Here is a 21,061-nt window from a genome sequence, read left to right as displayed (position 1 = left end):
TAATATGTTTCCCAATAAATTTGATCCCAGGTGGGGCATTTTGTTTGAACAACGAGTGCAGAAGTATCTTGCAGTCAAGTGCTGCACGTAATGTATCAAACCTTGAATCATAAATTACATACTGTGTGACATTTAACTTGCATAGACGTAATGACGGGCCCTGAAAAATGGATTAAACAAATGTCATTAATATATTACAAATGTATATTCAGTATAGAACTATACACAACTTCATTAATAAATCCTGGTCTTCTCCAATTTTCTTCCTTGCCTGTTTTACTTTATAAACAAGAATTAAGGCAGTGACTATAACAGTCTTCAGTGTCTACTTCTTCACCAGTGTACTTGCAATGATAATTGTAAGAAAATATTTATTCCTGTGCTACATTATCTGAACTGAATGTATTATTGACTGAGGGACTGCATTTATTTTATTTCATGAAGTTATAAACATAACAGAAACTAGCACTGGATCCTGAATTGGCTGAGTGATAGGAGGTAGCTATGTTGCAGAAGGGTTGCTTTTCTGATTGGAAATCTATGACCAATGGTATATTATAGGGATCAGTGCTGGGACGTTCATTTTCTGTGATGTATGTTAATGACATGAATGTGAATGTTGGAGGTATCATTAGTAATTCTGCAGTAAAATTGGTGGTGTGAATAGCAAATAAGACTACAACTAGATATACCATAGATCAACTGGGAAGTTTGAGAGATGAAATTTAATCCCAATTAGTGCAAGATGATGCATTTTGGAATTCAAATAAAGTCTGGAAGTATAAAATAAATAGTAGGGCCCTGAGGAATTTTAATAAACAGAAAGTACTAGAGATAGCAATACTAGTAAATAGGGCAGTATTGTAGATTTGCCTTCAGAAGTGGGGGCACACAATGTTAGAACTGGGGTATCACGATGCAACTTTACATAACATTGGTTAGGCTACATATTGCGGAATACTGTGTGCAGTTTTGGTGTGAATGCACTGGAGGAGGTATGGAGGTTATTCAACTCGATATTTCCAGGATTGGAAGGTGAGATTAGAAAAAAATACTTGTTTTCCCTGCATGGAGAATGCTGTGGGGGGATAACTTATAGAGAGATATATAAAATTATGAGAGACATAAAAACAGTAAATAGTTAGCACCTTTTTTCTCAAGTTGGGGTATTAAAAGCAAGAGGGCATACATGAGAAGCAGGAGATTGAAAGGGGATATGAGGGAAATATTTTTCATACAGGTTGATATCCGGTACTATCTTCCAGGGAATGTGGTGGAATTAGATAGAATGACTGCCTGCCTTAAGAAATATTTTGACAGGTATTTCAAAAGTTAAGGCACAGAAAAATATGGACCTAATGGTGACAAATGCAATTAGTGTAGGTAGGTCAAAACAGTCTTCAAAATTTCAAAGCTACTGAGCTCTCACTTTCAACTGTATCAACTGAAGGAATAAAGAATGTATATTAGGAATGAAGAGTGGAAAAAAAACTAGAAGAATATGCAAACTGACAGTCCTTCCAAATACCTCTAAGCCAGTGGTTCAGAAATGATGCAGCTGGAGTCCTAGTGTGCTATTTTTTTTCTCCAACTGCTTTCAGAAAGGCTCCAGTAAAAATGAAAAACTTGGCTATGCATGAATAGTGGTGATGAATTCCAGTTTTATTTTTGTAATGATCTACCAAAATATCATTTTATTTAAACTAATTTTAAATAATTATCAAAGCTTCTTCTCATTATTCCTCCATTACATCATAACTGTAGGAAAAACAAATTGCTCATTGTGAGCTGATTGGTTCAGTAACAGCAGATCAATATTCTACCATCTGTGCAAAGACAAGATGTGACTTTAACTGGTACTGAGTCAGTCTGTTGTAATATTTACAGAGGTATGGTTTGCTTCCTGCAGAACATTTCAGTTTGGATCGATGTTTTTTTATTTGCAGTATGCAATGTTTCATTCATAGACAATCAAAATAAAATGTAGGTTTTATTATGTTGAGTTAATGGGAATTGGGCTGTTGGATTAGCTCACCTTTAGGCAGTTCTTACAGGTTCCTTAACTGATTTGCCAATGTAATTCTCCAATACTGTGCAATGTACAAAATGCTGAAGGAACTCAGCAGGTCAGGCAGTATCTATCAAAATTAATAAACAATTAATGTTTCAGGCCAAGACCTTTCATCAGGACTGGAAAGAAAGGGGGAAGATACCAGAATAAAAATGTGGGGAGAGGGAAAGGAGGACAGCTGGAAGGTGATTGGTGAAGCTAGCTGGATGGAATAGGTAAAGAGCTGGAGAGGAAGGAAGCTGATGGGAGTGGAAGTGAGCCACAGGAGAAAGGAAAGGAGGAGGGCACCCAGGGGGAGATGATAGGCAGGTGAGAAGAGGTAAGAGGCCAGAGTGGGGAACAAAAGAAGAGTGGTGAGGAGCGGAATCATCTTTTTACTGGAAGGAGAAATCGATATTCATGCTGTCAGGTTGGAGACTACTGAAGACTGAATAAAGGTGTTGCTCCTCCACCTGAGGGTGGCCTCATCTTGGCACAAGAGGAGGCCATGAACTGACATGTTGGAACAGGAATGAGAATTAAAATGTTTGGGCACTGGGAAGTTCTGCTTTTGACAGATGGGGCTGAGGTACTCGACAAAGCAGTCCCCCAATTTAAACAGATCTCAGCAATGTATAGGGGGCCACATTGGGAGCACCGGATACAAAAGACGACCCTAGTAGATTTGCAGGTAAGGTGTTGCCTCATCTGGAAGGACTATGTGGGATCCTGAATGGAGGTCAGGGAAGAGGTGACTGCTTGCAGGGATAAGTGCTGGGAGGGAGATTGGTGTGGAGGGACAAATGGAGAAGGGAATCACAGAGAGAGCTATCCCTGCGGAAAGCAAGAGAAGGGAGACGTTAAAGGTGTGTTTGGTCATAGGATTCTTTTGGTGACAGCAGAAGCTGCAGAAAATAATGTGTTGGAGTCTCATGGGGTAGTAGGTTGGGACAAGAACGACTCTATTCCTAGGAACAGAAGGAATTTGAGAAAATTTTTATGGGAGACAGGATGGGAAGAGGTTACTGTGGGAATCGGTAGGTTCATAAAAGTTGTCAGTTGACAGTTTGTTTTCAGATGTGGAGACAGAGATCAAGTAAGGGGAGGGAGGTGTCAGAGATGGACCAAATAAATTTAAGGATAGTGTGGAAGTTAGAAGCAAAATTGATGAAATTGACAGGGAGTAGAGATAGCCTAGGAAATTATAGGCAGTGAGTCTTACTTCAGTGGTTGGTAAGTTGATGGAGAAGATCCTGAAAGGCAGAATTTATGAACATTTGGAAAGGCATAATATGATTATGAATAGTCAGCATGGCTTTGTCAAAGGCAGGTCATGCCTTATGAGCCTGATTGAATTTTTTGACGATGTGACTAAACACATTGATAAAGGTAGAGCTGTAGATGTAGTGTATATGGATTTTAGCAAAGGCTTTTGATAAGGTATGCCATGCAAGGTGTATTGAGAAAGTAAGGAGGCATGGGATCCAAGGGGACATTGCTTTGTGGATCCAGAACTGGCTTGCCCGCAGAAAGCAAAGAGTGGTTTTAGAGTGGTCATATTCTGCATGGAGGTTGGTCACCAGTGGTGTGCCTCAGGGATCTGTTCTGGGACCCCTACTCTTCATGATTTTATAAATGACCTGGATGAAGAAGTGGAGGGATAGGTTAGTAAATTTGCTGGTGACACAAAGGTTGGAGGTGTTGTGGATAGTGTGGAGGGCTGTCGGAGATTACAGCAGGACATTGATAGGATGCAAAGCTGGGCTGCAAAGTGGCAGATGCAGTTCAACCCAGGTAAGTGTGAGATGGTTAATTTTGGTAGGTCAAATATGATGGCAGAATATAGTATTAATGGTAAGATTGTTGGCAGTGTGGAGGATCAGAGGAATCTTGGGGTTTGAATCCATAGGACACTCAAATCTGCTGTGCAGGTTGACTCTGTGGTCAAGAAAGCATTGGCCTTTATCAATCGTGGAATTGAGTTTAGGAGCTGAGAGGTAATTTTGCAGCTATATAGGACCCTGGTCAGACCCGACTTGGAGTACTGTGCTCAGTTCTGGTCACCTAACTATAGGAAGGAGGTGGAAACCAAAGAAAGGGCGCAGAGGAGATTTACAAGGATGTTGCCTTGATTGGGGAGCATGCCTTATGAGAATAGGTCGAGTGAACTCGGCCTTCTTTCCTTGGAGTGACAGAGTATGAGAAGTGACCTGATAGAGGTGTATAAGATGTTGAGAGGCATTGATCGTGTGGATAATCAGAGGTTTTCTCCCAGGGCTGATATGGCTAGCATCCTCAAGCACAGTTTTAAGGTGCTTGGAAGTAGGTACAGAGGAGATGTCAGGGGTAAGCTTTTTACTCAGAGAGTGGTGAGTGTGTGGAATGGGCTGCCAGTGATGGTGGTGGAGGCGAATACAATAGAGTTTTTAAAGAAACTTCTGGACAGGTACATGGAGCTCAGAAAAATGGAGGGCTTTGGGTAACCCTAGGTAATTTCTAAGGTAAGGACATGTTCAGCACAGCTTTGTGGGCCAAAGGGCCTGTATTCTGCTGTAGGTTTTCTATGTTGCTAAAGTACCAATTATTTATCACTATACAATTTCAAGCTTGATCAGAAAGTCAAAATCAGTCTGGGAGAAAAGAGAATACTATGTGATCAATTTGTCCCCACTCACCTCCAGGGTCTGTGAACTCAAGTTTGAGAACAAATATCTCAGATAATAGTCTTTTAGCAAACACCTCATTAGATCTCGCAGAACTCAATATTTTAAGGCTTCGAAGAAATATTGGTGATTTTTATGTATTGAGCAGAATTTGATTGCCTCGTGAAATATTTTCAAGCTTTTACAATTGATGTGCTGGAAAGATATCAGCAGCATGATGTTTTGCCATTTGAAATGCTGGCTGTCCAGAATGCAACAATGGTAACATCAAGTATCATTATCATACAGGTATTCAATTTGAAAATAATGTTCATCTGACCACAGCTTCCACAATCTAAGTTGAAGTATTTTCTCACTTAAGTCCTTCTTTACAGACATTGGTCAATTGGATTTTCTTATTGTGCAGATACTAATAAGTAGAGTAAGTGGTTGATAGTTTGCAACCTTGTGTACATTATTTCAGATTAAGGGGAAACCTAATAGAGGTACTCGCATGCAACTGTCTGTTTCCACTTCTGTAGCATCAGTGTATATAGTGAAACTGCAGATTTCACAGATCCAACACTTTCAAAATCAGCCTCCCAGTTTTTAATCAGTTAACCTTGTATTCACTCAAAGCATTCCTGCGCAAGTATTAGCATCTACATATCCTGAACTAATCTGACTGCTACTCTCCCAATGCCTCTATTTAAAATCTTGTTCATATTTTCAAGACCATGCATTATTCCCATCCTGTTCCCTTCCAACACTACCATCCTACAGTGCCTTCAATTACAGCACTATCTTCCAGTCCTAAAAGCTTTCATAGCTACAGTTTTCTCCTCTTGCATGTTCCTGATTTTGAGTTGCTGCATTGTTGATGGCAATGACTTATCCCAGAGTTTGGAATTCATTCCTTAAAACTCCTAGTTATACAGCACAGAAACAGACACTTCGGCCCAATCTGACTGTCAAATAACAAGTAATGCTAAAATGCCCCCAAAAAATGTTGCAAACATTCATATTCAGAGTTATCATGTACAATGAAACATGTAGCAATGTGTTGTTTGTGTGTTAACAACTAACATTCTGAGGATGTGTTGGGAGCAAGAATTGTCACACATTCTGGTGCCAACATAGTATGCCCACAACGCTTGGCAGAAAAACATACAAAGAACGAAACGAATGCAATAGACAGCAAAACAACAACAACAAAATAAGCAGTGTTCCCTGTCCTTCCCTCCCATCAACATACGTGGACAGTCCTCCAACTCCAGAAAACGCCTCCCGGCCTCGAGGCTTCAATCATTGGGCTGCAACTTCAGGACTTCCGATTGACCTTCAGGCTTCAATCTTCTAGACTAGCCAATGACGAACTCCAACTGCATCACCTGGCCGATCCTTGTGCGTACTACTCACATAGATATGCACCAACCTGGGACAGCATGACAACCATGGATGCCCTTCATCCCCGTCTCTACATCACTGACCCTTGACAACTTCCAGCTGTACTTTGTTCCATGTCCACATCACTAGCCTTTGAGCACAGAGCAGATTTCTGGACTCTGGATTTCTTTCATCCCATGGTCCACATCACTGGTCTTTCAAGTGTGAAGCAGTGGCCTCAACTCTGTTAACTGTCTGCATTATTGGTCTTCAAACAAGCAGTGTAGAGCGGAGGCCTGACCTCTAACTCTGTGCCAATCCTTGTCCTTAAACTGTAATCTGACCTTTAATTCCTTGCCTCACTGTCTCTAAATCCTAACTTGATCCCTAACTCCCCTCCCTGTCCTCAAAACCATCTATGCAAACCTAAGTCTGAGCCATGGTCTCAACAGAGACTGCAGCTCAGCACAATCTTAAGTAGAGATGAATGAATGCTTCACTCAGCTAGGGAAATACCATGTATGTGAAAAAAGAAAGTTAACATTTTAAATCAAAGATCTGTAATTGGAGCTGGAAAATGTGGAATTGAGGAAAATGGGTATTTAAAGATCAAGATGCCACACCCAGCACAAAACTCACAGACTGAGAAGCAGCTATGATTCCCATCCTCCAACAAACTAGGATTATCTACCACAGGTACCTTTAAAACTTCCCCCAAATTCATTGGAAGAACAAGCATATTAATCAGTATCCTCTGGTCAGTCCAACAATCTGACCTTAATTACACTCAGTTGTTTACCACATTGTAAACATCACAAAGAAGAGGAAAAAATCTGCAAACGCTGGAAATTAAAGAAACACACACAAGCCCTGATAAAGAGTCTCAGTCGGAAATGTCGACTGTTTACTGTAGATGCTCCTAACCTGCTGAGTTCCTCCAGCATTTTGTGTGTATTCCTTTGATTTCCAGAATCTGCAATTTTTTTTCTTGTTTGTCATTATAACATGCTGAATTTCAGATTCTTGAAAACTATTATGAGCTCTATAAAGTTTAAAAAAACAACTAGAGAGAGGAAAAATTAAGCAATGATATGCTCAAAGCTTTTGTGAGAAAATGTAATAGTCCCCTGAATCCTAGAAATCTCTGGCCCACGTTCTCCTACTCTGAGTGGAGTAGGAGCATTCAGAATGGTCTCAGGAATACCGCAGCGAGAAGCCTTTTATAAGCAGCAGAAGGAGCTCACTTTCACCTCACCAATTACCTAGTCACTTCCTTCAGCACCTCCTGATCTCTGTGTGGAAGTACCTTTGATTCTCAAATTGGTCACATTAGTTACCTCAGGATCTACAAAGCAGGTTATCATTGATCTCAAGGGCCTGCCTCAGAACCAACAAAACTGGTATGGAACATGAAAGAGTGCCTGAGAAGAAGACGACAGACTTTTGTCCACTCACCCAACCTATTAGTCTTTGTAATCAGTCTTCATCCTTTCACAATTTCCCTTCCTACTTTGGTAGCATTGTCAAATTTGGTTGTAGTACATTTGTGTCCTTATTTGAAGTTATTAGTATATGTTATAAATGGCAATTTATTATGACAATTGCCAACAATTGGGAAACTAATACCAAGGACAGGAAACTCTAGCAAAACATCATCCAAGAAGGAACAGCATCTTTCAAAGCCAACAGATGTGCAGAACTAGAAGAAAAGAGAAGAAAATGGAAAGAGAGGCAGCAACAACCAAAGCCCAGTCTGCCGTCTGGTACTACCTGTCCTGAATGCGGAAGAACTTTCAAAGCAAAGATTAGACTCATAAGCCACTTGAGAGCCCATAAATAGATCAACGGAATGAAGACCATCATCCTTGACCTCGAGGGATAGCTATGACGACGAAATGGCAGCACTCCCAGCACTGATCCCTACAACACCCCTCCAGTTACAATATGCTAACCTGGAAATTCCTAATCACTATCTCCTGCCAGTTAACCAATGCTGCGTTTGTATAAATATATTCCATTAATTCATACCCTGTGAATTACACTTCTGCATAGTATCTTGTTAAGCGCCTTTTGAAAATCTAAATATATATTACATCTGCTGTTTCGCTTCTGGCTGACACTTCCTCAAGGAACTCTAATACATGCATGATTTTCTCTTCATGAATCTATGCTGACTCTGCTTAATCAGATTATAAATATCCATGTGTTTTGCTGTTACCTCCTTAATAATTGAATCCAACAATTCTTCAATCATGGCCTTGACATGAACCTCCCTAGTTACCTACTTATTGTCTCCCATTCTTTATGAGTAAGCTCAATTTTCCAATCCTTTGGTACTTAAAAAACAGAAGATTTTTTTTTAATGCAATCAATGCATCCACAATTTCTGTTGCCATTTCTCTAGGATCTGGGATGCAGAACTTTAGGTCTAAGGAACTAGTTACCCTTCACCCTCATTAGTTTCCCAATATTAATTCTCTATAGATGTGATGGTAATTAATTCCTCCCATGGTTGTTTTAGTATTATCGGGATGTCTATATTATGTTTTATCTTAAAGGTTGATGCAAATTATGTTTAACACTTCTGCCATTTCCTTGTTCCTGTAACAATTTCCCCACCTCCTTTTTTAAGGGAATTATATTGATTTTGATCTCTCATCCTTTTCGTATACTGGAAGAAGCTGTAATTGTCAGTTTCTGCTTTTTATATTTCTCGTTATTTTGCCATCATAATTTATCTTAGTTTTTATCAGTTACTCTTTGCCAAAACCTGAATTTATCTGATCTTCAGGCAACCTTCACCTTCAACGTGGTATGGTCCTTAATTCATTTTGTTGACTGTTTGCTCATTTTCATAGATGTTGCCTGACCTGCTAAGTTCTTCCAGCATTGTGTTGGGGGCGGCACTCCTTAATTTCCCCAGTAAGCTGTGGTGGTTTCATTCTCTTAGAATTATTCCTCCTCATTAGAACATAGTTTTGCTGGAAGCCATGAATTATTTCTTTAAATGTCTCACTCTCAAGCTGAATATTAAATCGTTTCATGCTGTAATCAGTACTTCCCAGAGGATCTTTTATTCTCAGATCATTTACCAAACCCTCCTTATTATACATTAACAGATTCACAATTCTCAGTTGGATCCAAAACATATTACTATCCAAAGTTATCCTGAATGCATTCTATGAATTAAGTTCAAGTTCAAGTTAAATTATCATTCAACCATCCATGAATATCCATGAATACAGTCAAATGAAACAGCATTCCTCTGGGGCCAAGGTGCAAAACGCAGTACGGACAGTCATACACAACACTAGACACATATAGCCAATCAAGACAGCAAGTAAACATACAGTCACACAAAAAAATATATATAGCCTAAGTCCCTTCGTGATTTGTCCTGTAAATTGATGGTGCATGGGTGTTTTCGGCAAAAACAAGCAGTTCTCAGCATTGCACAGACGAACATACGTATGCTCGTACGACATCCAACTTGCTAATCCACCAATCGAACAGTGGAGGGCAGCACCAACAGGAGGGGCAGGCCCCCAACCCAACGTGGGTGCCATGCGTCTCCTCTTCTGGACTGCTACAACGAGTAGTAAAAACAGGAGGACCAGCATTGTAGGGACATGATTGACTGAGATAACTACAACTAGATTGCAGATCCATCCACCATTTGCATGCTACATCCCCTGCAAACAATTTAACAAAGGTGCTAGGTGGTGCCATAGCAGTGTTCAAGGATGGCATTGAAAAACTCAAACCTATCAAGGGTAAAATAATGTTAAATAAAAATGCTGCACCCAAGTTTTGCAAAGCCTGTCCAGTTCCTTATACGATCCATGATAAAGTAGCCAGTGATCTAGGTCACATGGAGGCTAATGGAATTCTTTCCAAGATTGAGCGGAGACCATGGGCATGTCAATGGTCTCAGTAGCTAAGTAGAATGGGTCTGTCAGGATCCGTGGTGATGTCTCCATCAATCCTATACTGAAAGTAGATCAATACCCTCTACCCAAAATAGAGGATATGTCTGCAAACCTTTCTGAAGGGAAGCACTTCAATAAAGTGGACTTAGCTGAGGCCAATCTACAGATAGAGTTGGAAGAAGAGTCTAAAGTGTTTCTCACCATAAACATTAATAAAGGGCATTATCGCTATAATAGACTTACTTTTAGAGTAGAATCTGCACCTGCACTCTGGCAGAAAGCTATGGACCAAGTGCTGCAAGGCTGACCAGGCACTCTGTGTTACCTAGATGACTTCATTGTTACTTGTAAGGATGACAAGGAACATCTCCAAAACATCAAGATAATGCATAAATTTCTTAGTAGTAGTGGATGCAGCTACCAAGTGATCAGAAGCATTCCCAGTAACCTCCACTGCAGCCTTACAGACAGTGAATGTGTTGAGAGACTCTTCACAATGGCTAGGGTTTCTGAACACTTAGTGACAATGGACCACAGTTTGTGATGGAACAATTTCAGCCATTCCTAAAAGTGAATGGTATAAACCATATTACATCTGCACAGTACAACCCAGCTGCAAATGTTATAGGAACCGTGTGTCTATTTTTTTTCTATCTGTATTGTATTTTGTGTTGCAAGTTTAACAAGGGTAATTTGTCACATGGTTTGAGGTGTGGTAAGCAAATGAGTATAGTTGCATATTCACGTTTTGTCTTTAAGTTCACTTTAGTTAGAGCTAAGGGTGAGCCCGGGATGATATTTTTTTTGTTGACTGCTAGTTACGTCGATTTCTCTATTACACTAAGATCACTTATACAGAGTATTTAATTGTTAATTAGTCCATTGTATTGTTATTAGACTGCTTATTTCACTAGATTGCTAATTTAGTTTTATTTATATTGCTACAAATTTGTTCATCTTTGCTGGTTTCATAATATAAGGATCAAATGTACATTTTTAGATATGGAAATTTGTTATTTTGGAAGTGCATCATACAGTATGAACCCCCAACTCTGAGCAATTTTGGTTTGCTTTCAAGTATCCACTACATTTCGTCAACAACAAAAATAGTTATAGAAAATGAGCACCAAGTGATGTCAAAGGATTGCATGAACCTGTTGAAATTGGAATTGCAGCCCCCACAGCATGTGGCAAGTAAACAGCCTCTTGTTGATTCATGCTATGTGTTGAATAGCTTTATGCTTTGATAATAGATTCATGCTTTGAATCTAGTTTTGAATGGTCAGCACTGCCTGTTCATTGGGGACTGTTGCTCGATCATGTGGTGTTTGGGGATGCATCGCTTTGCTTTATTGAAGTGCTGAAATAGGCTGGTGCTAATATTTGAATTGAAGTCTGTTTGGCATGGTTTAAGCACTGTGGATGTGCAGACAGTTTGTTCGTTGATTATGTTTATTAAACAGAATATCGCCAGTGTTTCAGGCAAACAAAGAGTTAATTGGGAGAGGCAGGATAAAAAGAAAGTGACATGAGTGAATTAAAGCATGCAACTGACGTCAGCAACCCTCATTTCAGGGCTGGCAAAAGGGAAATTAAACACTTTGAAAGCTTTAGTGGGTATAATCAAAAGTCTTCAAAAGGATTTGAAAACAAATGTGAATAAAATTGGTTTAATACCATCAATTAAAGATCTTATGGGAAACAAGTGAAAATGTGTCTCGCTTTCCATCAGACAATGTTTCTCAAATTCCACAGTGTGTTTTGACTACGCGTATAGCAGAGGACCCACAAGATGACGTAAACCCGAATAGCAATGTCAAATGCCAGTGCTCCAAGTTCTGCTGCAGGCAGAGAATCATCTGTATCTAATACCTCCTCTGCACGCATTAAAATAGAAGCTGATTTAGCTGTATGAATCACAAAACAACAATTATTGAAGGACAAACCTGCTCTGGAAGAGCAAGAGGAAAATAAAAACATTCAAAGTGAATGTTGATTCATTTGTTCCTCATATGTTTGTGAAACATGAACAAGACCTCAGATGTAGTTCAAAGTGTTTACTGTCAGCCTATACTAATGTGACAACTGAACCTGTGTCATATCCAACGGCTCAAAGTGCTCATGGGCACGTTAATTTACAGCATAGAAACACTCTTGTTTTAGATGACAGTTAAAAATAGTACTATTGATACTATAACAGAGCAAAATAAAATCAGCTTCGGATTCAGCTTATTGTCATTTAGAAACCACAAATGCAATGCAGTTAAAAAATGAGACAACGTTCCTCCAGAATGACATCACAAAAGCATATGACAAAACAGACTACACCAGAAAATCCACATAACGTTTGGCAATCCCCAGTCCAGAGTCCGGAGAGGCTGCTGCGTATTAATATCGCGCTACGGTCTTAGCACGTTGCCCGGAAAGGAGCTCCAAACCACCAGACAAACAAGACCAAAAACTAAAGCTACAAGACCTGCACAAAACCACATAGTTACAACTTATAGTTACAACAGTGCAAACAATAGCATAATTGATTAAAAAAAATAGACCATGGGCACAGTAAAAATAGTCCAAAGATGTTAAAGGACTATAAGTTCAAAAGAAATCACCACACAGTTTCCACAAGTCCCCAGGGTCCCAACAGATCTGCCATCCCACGCCAGCGGCAGAAGGGAATACCCCCGCTATGGACTTCCACAGCGCCGCCTGACTCAGCCTCGCAGACGCAGCAGACAATGAAAGCTCTGTTGAAACCAGCCTCGCAGACGCAGCATACACCAAAAGCGACCTGACTGCAGCGGACTCCGAGCCGATGACCATCCCCTCTAGCACAGTTTCTCTGAGCACCATCCTCTGCTGAGCGTATTAAGATGGCCCCGCCAACAGCCATCAGCAACGTGACCCCAAGGACTGGGGGCCTGTTCTTCCCAGCAGAGTCCCGGACCTCACAGCAGCAGCAGCAACGAAGAAGGTCTTCCTGGAGATTTCCAGATGTTCCTCCGTGCTCCCACGTCCGTTTTCAATCGATTATGATTGCGCATGGCACCTCACTTCACAAATAACAGATAATTAGCTCCGGAGTGGCTGCTGCAAGCTGCGTTGCGCTGCCATCTTGGAAATGGCAACCTTATTGGTACAACAGCAACACATTTCATCTTTGTCTAAACAGAGATTCAAATCTTCAATGAAGATCTATTATGCATTCATAAGGGCTTTTGAAAATAGTGTTGAAGGCCAGACTGACAGCTTTGGTGACTGCCTCTCTATCCTTGAACTGTACAATAGAGGTCACCTTAGAGAACTTGTCAGAAGTTGCCAGCATGCTGACCACAAGAAAGTATATCTAAAGGCTAAGGCTTTACTACAGGAACATTTTAATCATGAACAGAAAATTGCGTCCACCTACAAGCAAAAGGCTGTTTCTTGGATACCTATCAAAGCTGAAGACATGAAAGCTCTCCAACATTACAGTCTTCTTCGAGGCTGTTGTAATGCCATGGAAGAAGTGCTGGACATGTGTCCTGTATGTCATTTATTGTAAAGAAATTGCCCTTTATGCTTAGGAATACATTGACAACAGTGGCCTGTGAACTGCAAGACAGGCACAACCATAAGACTACTTCCACTGACATTGTTGATTTTATTGAAGGGTAAATAAAGATTGCTACGGACCGTAATTTTTGGAATATACAGGATGCTTTATCACCTCCAATAAGCAAAGGTGTGAACAAAACTAAGTCCCAACTTCATTCTAAAGCTAAAGGAAGCAATTTTGCCAATACTGTTGTGAGGGTGAACGCACATTGGATTTGTATCCTTAGTTGGAAAAAAAGGACTCGGAGTGAGAAGATTGCCTTCCTAAAAGAAGATAATTTGGCTGTTTGTGCACAGGACACAACAGCAAGGATTACAGGAAGCGTCTTTCATGCAAGGTATGCAATGGCAAGCATCTCAGCATCCTTCATATTCATCCTAATGAAAGGGTGAAAGAACCAGATATCACAACGATTAGTGCCCTGGTATCTATTGCTCTTACAGGGCTGGTGATCATAATTGTAAACTCATAGTTCCAGTACAGGTGAAGTCCAAGAAAGGTAACAATATTGTGGTGACTTAAGCTTTTCCAGATCAATGAAGTACATCAATGGGCCTCATAAACAAGCTCAATCTCACAGAAGAAGGGACACACATTCTTTTAAGCATCATGGATCAAGAGAAAATTGTGAGTAGCTACATTTTTTCAGAATTGGAAGTGACTGGCTTAGATAGTGAAAACAGTGTGAACTACCTAACATCTATATGCAGGAAAGTATGTCTGTCCACAACCAGAACATTCCATGACAGAGGGATCTCCAGGGATGGTCTCACGTGAAACATGTCCATTTGCCAAAGATTGGTTCAGAAACTGAGCTGCTGATAATGACAGATGTGCCTACAGCATTGGAGCTGCTGCAAGTGTTAATGGTTGACCCTATGCAATTAGAACAATGTTGGGTTGGACTGTGAATGGACCACTGAAAGGAGACATTGGTAACTGAAGAGATTGTGCTCAGCCTGAGCTGACAATAAACAGGATCTCAGTTTTGAACTTGAATGAGCTTTGGCAGCAGCAATTTAAGACGGACTTCACTGAATGTCATCAGAATGAGCAACTTGGTTCGTCAAGAAAAGATCCACAAGTTCATGGAGATGATTGCAAATTCTGCACAGCTGGTCAATGACCATTATCGGATAAATTTACCTTTGAGAAAGAAGGCAGTTAGCATGCCAAATGGAAGATTGCAGAATAGCGTGTTCTAAATCTAAGGAAGAAGTTTAAAAAGGATTTGTCATTTCACACTAACTATACAGCTTTCATGAAGGATGTCATGTTCAAAAATAATGCCGAAAGAGAGCCAGTAGAGGAGCTAGAACGCAGTGATGGAAAAGTGTAAAATACAATCAAGAGAAAATATGCAGATGCTGGAAATCCGAGAAACATGGAAAAGTATGGTATATTCCACATCATGGTGTTTACCACCCCAGAAAAGAGAAACTTCATGTTGTGTTTGTCAACAACTTTACGGTACATATTACTTCATGCTCAGCTTTTACTGGGACCAGATCTTACTAGCTCACTGATTGGAATCATAACCAGATTCAGAAAGAACCAGTGATTATCATGGCAGATATTGAATCAATGTTTCATCATGTTAAAGTACCGGCTGAAGATACAGATCTACTAAGGTTTCTCTGGTGGCCTGATGGTGACCTCAGCCAAGATATGGTGGACATTAGAATAATGGAACATTTCTTTGGAGGAACTTCATCACCAAGCTGTGTCAATTTCATTCTTAGAATATGTACAGAAGATAATGAAGAACATTTCAGCCTCAAGATGGTGGATAAGATTTTGCATTGCTTCTCTGTTCATGACTTTCTTGTGTCAGTGTCCTTTGAGAAAGAAGCAGTGGTTTTCTATCATGACCTTGTATCCATTTGTGCTAAAGGTGGCTTTCAACTCACAACATGGATAAGCAATAGACTGTCCTATCTGTGATACAAGAAGAGCAAAGAGAGAAAGACATGAAGTATTTGGATCAAGATATTCCTGTGGTGGAGGGAGTATTGGGTGTGCAATGGTGCATTCAGTCTGATAAGTTTAATATCATGGTCAAAGATTATCCTTTAGTAATCTTGAGTCTGGGTGCTGTTAATCTGCTAAGAAGATCCTACAAGATGTGTGTAAGAAAGGACTTGGCCAGGATGACACTATACCTACATTGGTTGCTTTTGAGTGGACAAGCTGGCTGGAAGAACTCTTCCAATTGGGAGTCTTAGATGTTGTTAGATATTATGGGAAACCCTGGATTTTATAGAAGTTATTGTTGCACAGTTACACCACTTTACAGAGGCAAGCAAAGATGGCTATAGAACAGTGACCTACCTATTGTTGCACAACTTGTACCCTGAGGTGCACAGTGCTTCTATCATGGGAAAATCCAGGGTAACTCCATTGAAGTACTTTTCATCCCTTGTATGGAGCTAACACTGCTACAATGGCAAGCTGTATGGACACATTGTGGAGGAAGGAGTTGCACATGCAGCTTCAGGGCTAAAGTGTTCTGGAGTAATAGTGTCTTGTCTAAGTGTGTTCTTTGTCCATGGTTGCATGCAGCTTCAGGATGCCAGTACATGGGAGATCTACCCTGGACAGCATCTCTCCAGGTGAACCTCCATTTACACATGTGGGAGTGGACTACATAGTGAAGATGTATCGGTTCATTTTACCTGTCTAGCTACACAAACGATTCACATTAAAGAGGCGCCTTCTTAAGACGCAGATTCATACGTTGTGCTACCTTCTGGTCTTCCTTCCATGGCCAACCCGAGTGCCCTAACTGGGTGGAGATGGAGCTGAGCTCCACTAAACAATTATCATCTCTGCACTTCTTGGCTCTGCACTCCCTAGTAGTCTGCCCAGATCAATAGCTAATCCTCTTGTTAGACACACTTTGCGTATATGGGCTCAGATCAGGAAATGCTATGGTTTCCAGGGGTTTTCCGTTTCCAGCCCTATTGCTCATAATCATCTTTTTTTACCTACTACATACGATTCAGTATTCCAGGTTTGGTATAGGAAGGGCATTAGACATTTTGAAGATCTTTTCATTGATAATCGCTTCGCTTCTTTTCAGCAGCTCTCTGTTAAGTTCAATCTGCCCAATGCTCATTTTTTCAGATATCTCCAAATCCGACACTTTATTGCTCCTTTAATTCCTAACTTTCCTGAAATGCCTGCGAAAAATGCTATGGAGCTATTTCTTTCCATGAATCCACTAGGTAAAGGCTTAATATCAATCATCCAAGATAAACTAGCAGTCTTACGATGGGCCCCCATGGATAAAATCAAAATGGCCTGGGAGCAGGATTTAAATATCTCCTTATCTGAGGAGAGCTGGGATTCAGTTCTCAAATCGATTAACTCAACCTCTCTTTGTGCTCGCCACTGCCTTTTACAGTTTAAGATTGTTCATACAGCCCATTTGTCTAAATCTAAACTATCTCGATTCTACCCTAGCGTTATTCCGCTCTGTGATAAATGCAAGAGGGGCGTGGCCTCTCTCATCCATATGTACTGGTTCTGTCCTAGCTTGGAGAAATTCTGGAAAGATGTCTTCACTACGTTATCGTGTATTCTGAATCAGCACCTAGAACCAAGTCCCTTAATTGCTCTGTTCGGTTTTTGGGGCAAGACAGATTTATGTCTGGGTCTGACCAAATGCCGAATATTATCCTTTGCCTCTCTCCTGGCTAGATGCTTGGTCCTCCTCAGATGGAGAGATGGTGCCCCGCCCACTCATGCTCAATGGCTTAACGACATCATGGCCTGTTTGGACCTCGAAAAAATTCATTATTCAGTTCTCAATTTGGATCTAAAGTTCCATAAGGTGTGGGGACCTTTTATCGAGTACTTTCATAACCTTCCTCTTGATTAGGGTTTTTTTTTTCTTTTCGGTCCCTTGCTTTCAGCTCCTTTTTTTTCTGGTAGAAGGCATTATTACCCTCTGTTGCTGAGTGTATTCACAATCTGGGAATTTGGCTGTCCTGACTTATACTCTCTATATTGTGTTGTGGTTGGTCTGGAGTTGCTGTTGTTTTTTCTTGTGTTGTGGGGCTTGGGGAGGACACTAAGCTTACTTGTCTTTAATTTAGGTGCTTTTTTTTTGCTAAATTCTCTTCCTTTGTAGCATATTGTTATTGTATGCTTAATTTTGCACTGTTTTAATGTTCCTCATTGGGATTTGGGGTTTTTAATTTGTAAAATGTTTTGAAAAACTAATAAAAAAAATTTTTTAAAAAGACGCAGATTCCTTTGTTAATGCACTTCAATGCTTTATAGCAACACAAGGACAGGTTTGTGTACTGCAGTCTGATAACCATATAACAATTACAGCATGGAAGCAGGCCATCTCGGCCCTTCTAGTCTGTGCTGAACACTTACTCTCATCTAGTCCCACTGGCCCCCACTCAGCCCATAACCCTCCATTCCTTTCCTGTCCATATACATAGAAACATAGAAAATAGGTTCAGGAGTAGGCCATTCGGCCCTTTGAGCCTGCACCGCCATTCAATATGATCATGGCTTTTCATCCAACTCAGAACCCTGTACCTGCTTTCTCTCCATACCCCCGATCCCTTTAGCCACAAGGGCCATATCTAACTTCCTCTTAAATATAGCCAATGAACCGGCCTCAACTGTTTCCTGGGGCAGAGAATTTCACAGATTCACCACACTCTGTGTGAAGAAGTTTTTCCTTATCTCGGTCCTAAAAGCCTTCCCCTTTATCCTTAATCATCTCAGTCATAAAAGGCTTCCCCTTTATCCTTAATCATCCTTAAATATCCTTAATACACCTATCCAATTTTACTTTAAATGACAGTACTGAACCTGCCTCTACCACTTCTACTAGAAGCTCGTTCCACACAGCTACCACTCTCTGAGTAAAGAAATTCCCCCTCGTGTTACCCTTAAACTTTTGCCCCCAAACTCTCAACTCATGTCCTCTTATTTGAATCTCCCCTACTCTCAATGGAAAAAGCCTATCCACGTCAACTCTGTCTATCCCCCTCATAATTTTAAATACCTCTATCAAGTCCCCCTCAACCTTCTACACTCCAAAGAATAAAGACTTAACTTGTTCAACCTTTCCCTGTAACTTATGTGCTGATACCCAGTTAACATTCTAGTAAATCTTCTTTGTGCTCTCTATTTTGTTGACATCTTTCCTATAATTCGGTGACCAGAACTGTACATAATACTCCAAATTCGGCCTTACCAATGCCTTGTACAATTTTAACATTACATCCCAACTCCTATACTCAATGCTCTGATTTATAAAGGCCAGCATACCAAAAGCTTTCTTCACCACCCTATCCACTTGAGATTCCACCTTCAGGGAACTGTGCACCATTATTCCTAGATCACTCTGTTCTACTGCATTCTTCAATGCACTACCATTTACCATGTATGTCCTATTTGGATTATTCCTACCAAAATGTAGCACCTCACACTTATCAGCATTAAACTCCATCAGCCCACTCTCCTAACTGGCCTAAGTCTCTCTGCAAGCTTTGAAAACCTACTTCATTATCCACAACGCCACCTACCTTAGTATCATCTGCATAGTTACTAATCCAATTTACCACCCCATCATCCACATCATTAATGTATATGACAAACAACATTGGACCCAGTACAGATCCCTGAGGCACACCACTAGTCACCGGCCTCCAACCTGACAAATAGTTATCCACCACTACTCTCTGGCATCTCCCATCCAGCCACTGTTGAATCCATTTTACTACTTCAATATTAATACCTAACAATTGAACCTTCATAACTAACCTTCCGTGCAGAACTTTGTCAAAGCTAAGTCCATATAGACTACATCCACTGCTTTACCCTCATCCACTTTCCTCGTAACCTCTTCAAAAAATTCAATAAGGTTTGTCAAAAATGACCTTCCACGCACAAATCCATGCTGACTGTTCCTAATCAGACCCTGTCTGTCCAGATAATTATATATACCATCTCTGAGAATACTTCCCATTAATTTACCCACCACTGACGTCAAACTGACAGTCTTATAATTGCTAGGTTTACTCTTAGAACCCTTTTTAAACAATGGAACCACATGAGCAATATGAGTAGCAATCCTCCAGCACCATCCACGTTTCTAATGACATTTGAAATATTTCTGTCAGAGCCCCTGCTAGTTCTACACTAACTTCCCTCAAGGTCCTAGGGAATATCCTGTCAGGACCTGGAGATTTATCCAATTTTATATTCCTAAAAGCACCAGTACTTCCTCCTCTTTAATCATCATAGTTCCCATAACTTCCCTACTTGTTTCCTTTACCTTACACAATTCAATATCCTTCTCCTTAGTGAAGGATAATGCGACAAACTTTCTTGGAGCTCAGCATGAGTTGCAAGAACCCACTGAGAAGTGGAATCATTCACGATCAGTGATGTCCTTCTTCAAAAAGGAATTAAGTGGATTTTTACCACCCCCAGCACTGTAACAAGCTAGTCAACATCATGGAGGAACATGGGATTGATCAGGTCTGTGTGAAAGGTCCTTTAGTCCACCATGAAGGTACAGATCATGATGAAGATTGCTTCCATACAGTCTTTAGTGAAGTAGAGGCTATTATCAATGGTCATCCAATTACTGAAGTATCCCCTTGATCTCAGTGATTTGGAAGTATCTACACCCAACCTTCTGTTGCTTCTGAACACCTCACCATCCAGAAGAGTTCCACCAGAAGAGTTCCAAAAGGAAGACCTTTATGCCTGTTGTAGATGGAAGCAAGTCCAATACATTTCAAACTTGTTCTGGAAATGGTGGGTCAAGGAGTATTTACCATAGCTGCAGGAACATCAGAGTAGTCAGGAATAAAATACAGTTTCCTCCCAGGAGACATTGTGCTTACAGTTGACAACACAGCACCTCAAAATTCATGGCTCATGAAAAGAGTCATTCAAGTCTTCCCAGACGGAAGAGGATTTGTGAAGCAGGTGGGCATCAAGACCAAGACCAGCTGTCTGATCAGGCCTATAACCAAGATTTGTCTTCTACAGGAGGCAAAGATTTGAGGAGTTACAGCTCTGAAAGCTTCATGACCTCGACTTGACTTACTGACTTGACAGCGAGTGGTGGTAAAGATCACTCTGTACTGGGCTAAGTGCTAGTGACCTCTAGCCTAGATGACTGTTGCATGACTTGAATGGAAGAAGGAAGATGAACAAGGACATTTGCATGAATGTTAAGATACTTATCCTTGAAGATTTCATGTCATGTCTTTAGTAGTATGTCATTGTAATTGTTATCGTGGAATAATTGGGGGCTGGGATTTAGGAGCCTGGGATTTACTATATCACTCATTTGGTTTTGTTAGGTTTTTTATTGCTACAAGATTGTTCCACTTTGCTGTTTTCTCAATAAAGGATCAAACATACTATTTTGGAAATACATCATACAGTGTCAAACCCTTGGCAGAAAGGT

General features: G+C 40.5%; 1 protein-coding gene across 14 annotated transcripts in view; it reads left to right on the top strand.

Annotated features, from left to right (window-relative positions):
• The window catches only part of magi2a (membrane associated guanylate kinase, WW and PDZ domain containing 2a), a 552,919-nt gene that overhangs the window by 365,970 nt on the left and 165,888 nt on the right, over positions 1-21,061 (top strand). The gene's annotated exons all lie outside the window — the stretch shown is intronic.

Source organism: Hypanus sabinus, chromosome 13 (genome assembly GCF_030144855.1).
Source record: "Hypanus sabinus isolate sHypSab1 chromosome 13, sHypSab1.hap1, whole genome shotgun sequence".
Taxonomy (NCBI): Eukaryota; Metazoa; Chordata; class Chondrichthyes; order Myliobatiformes; family Dasyatidae; genus Hypanus; species Hypanus sabinus.
This window is presented reverse-complemented; position numbering and strand designations above follow the sequence as displayed.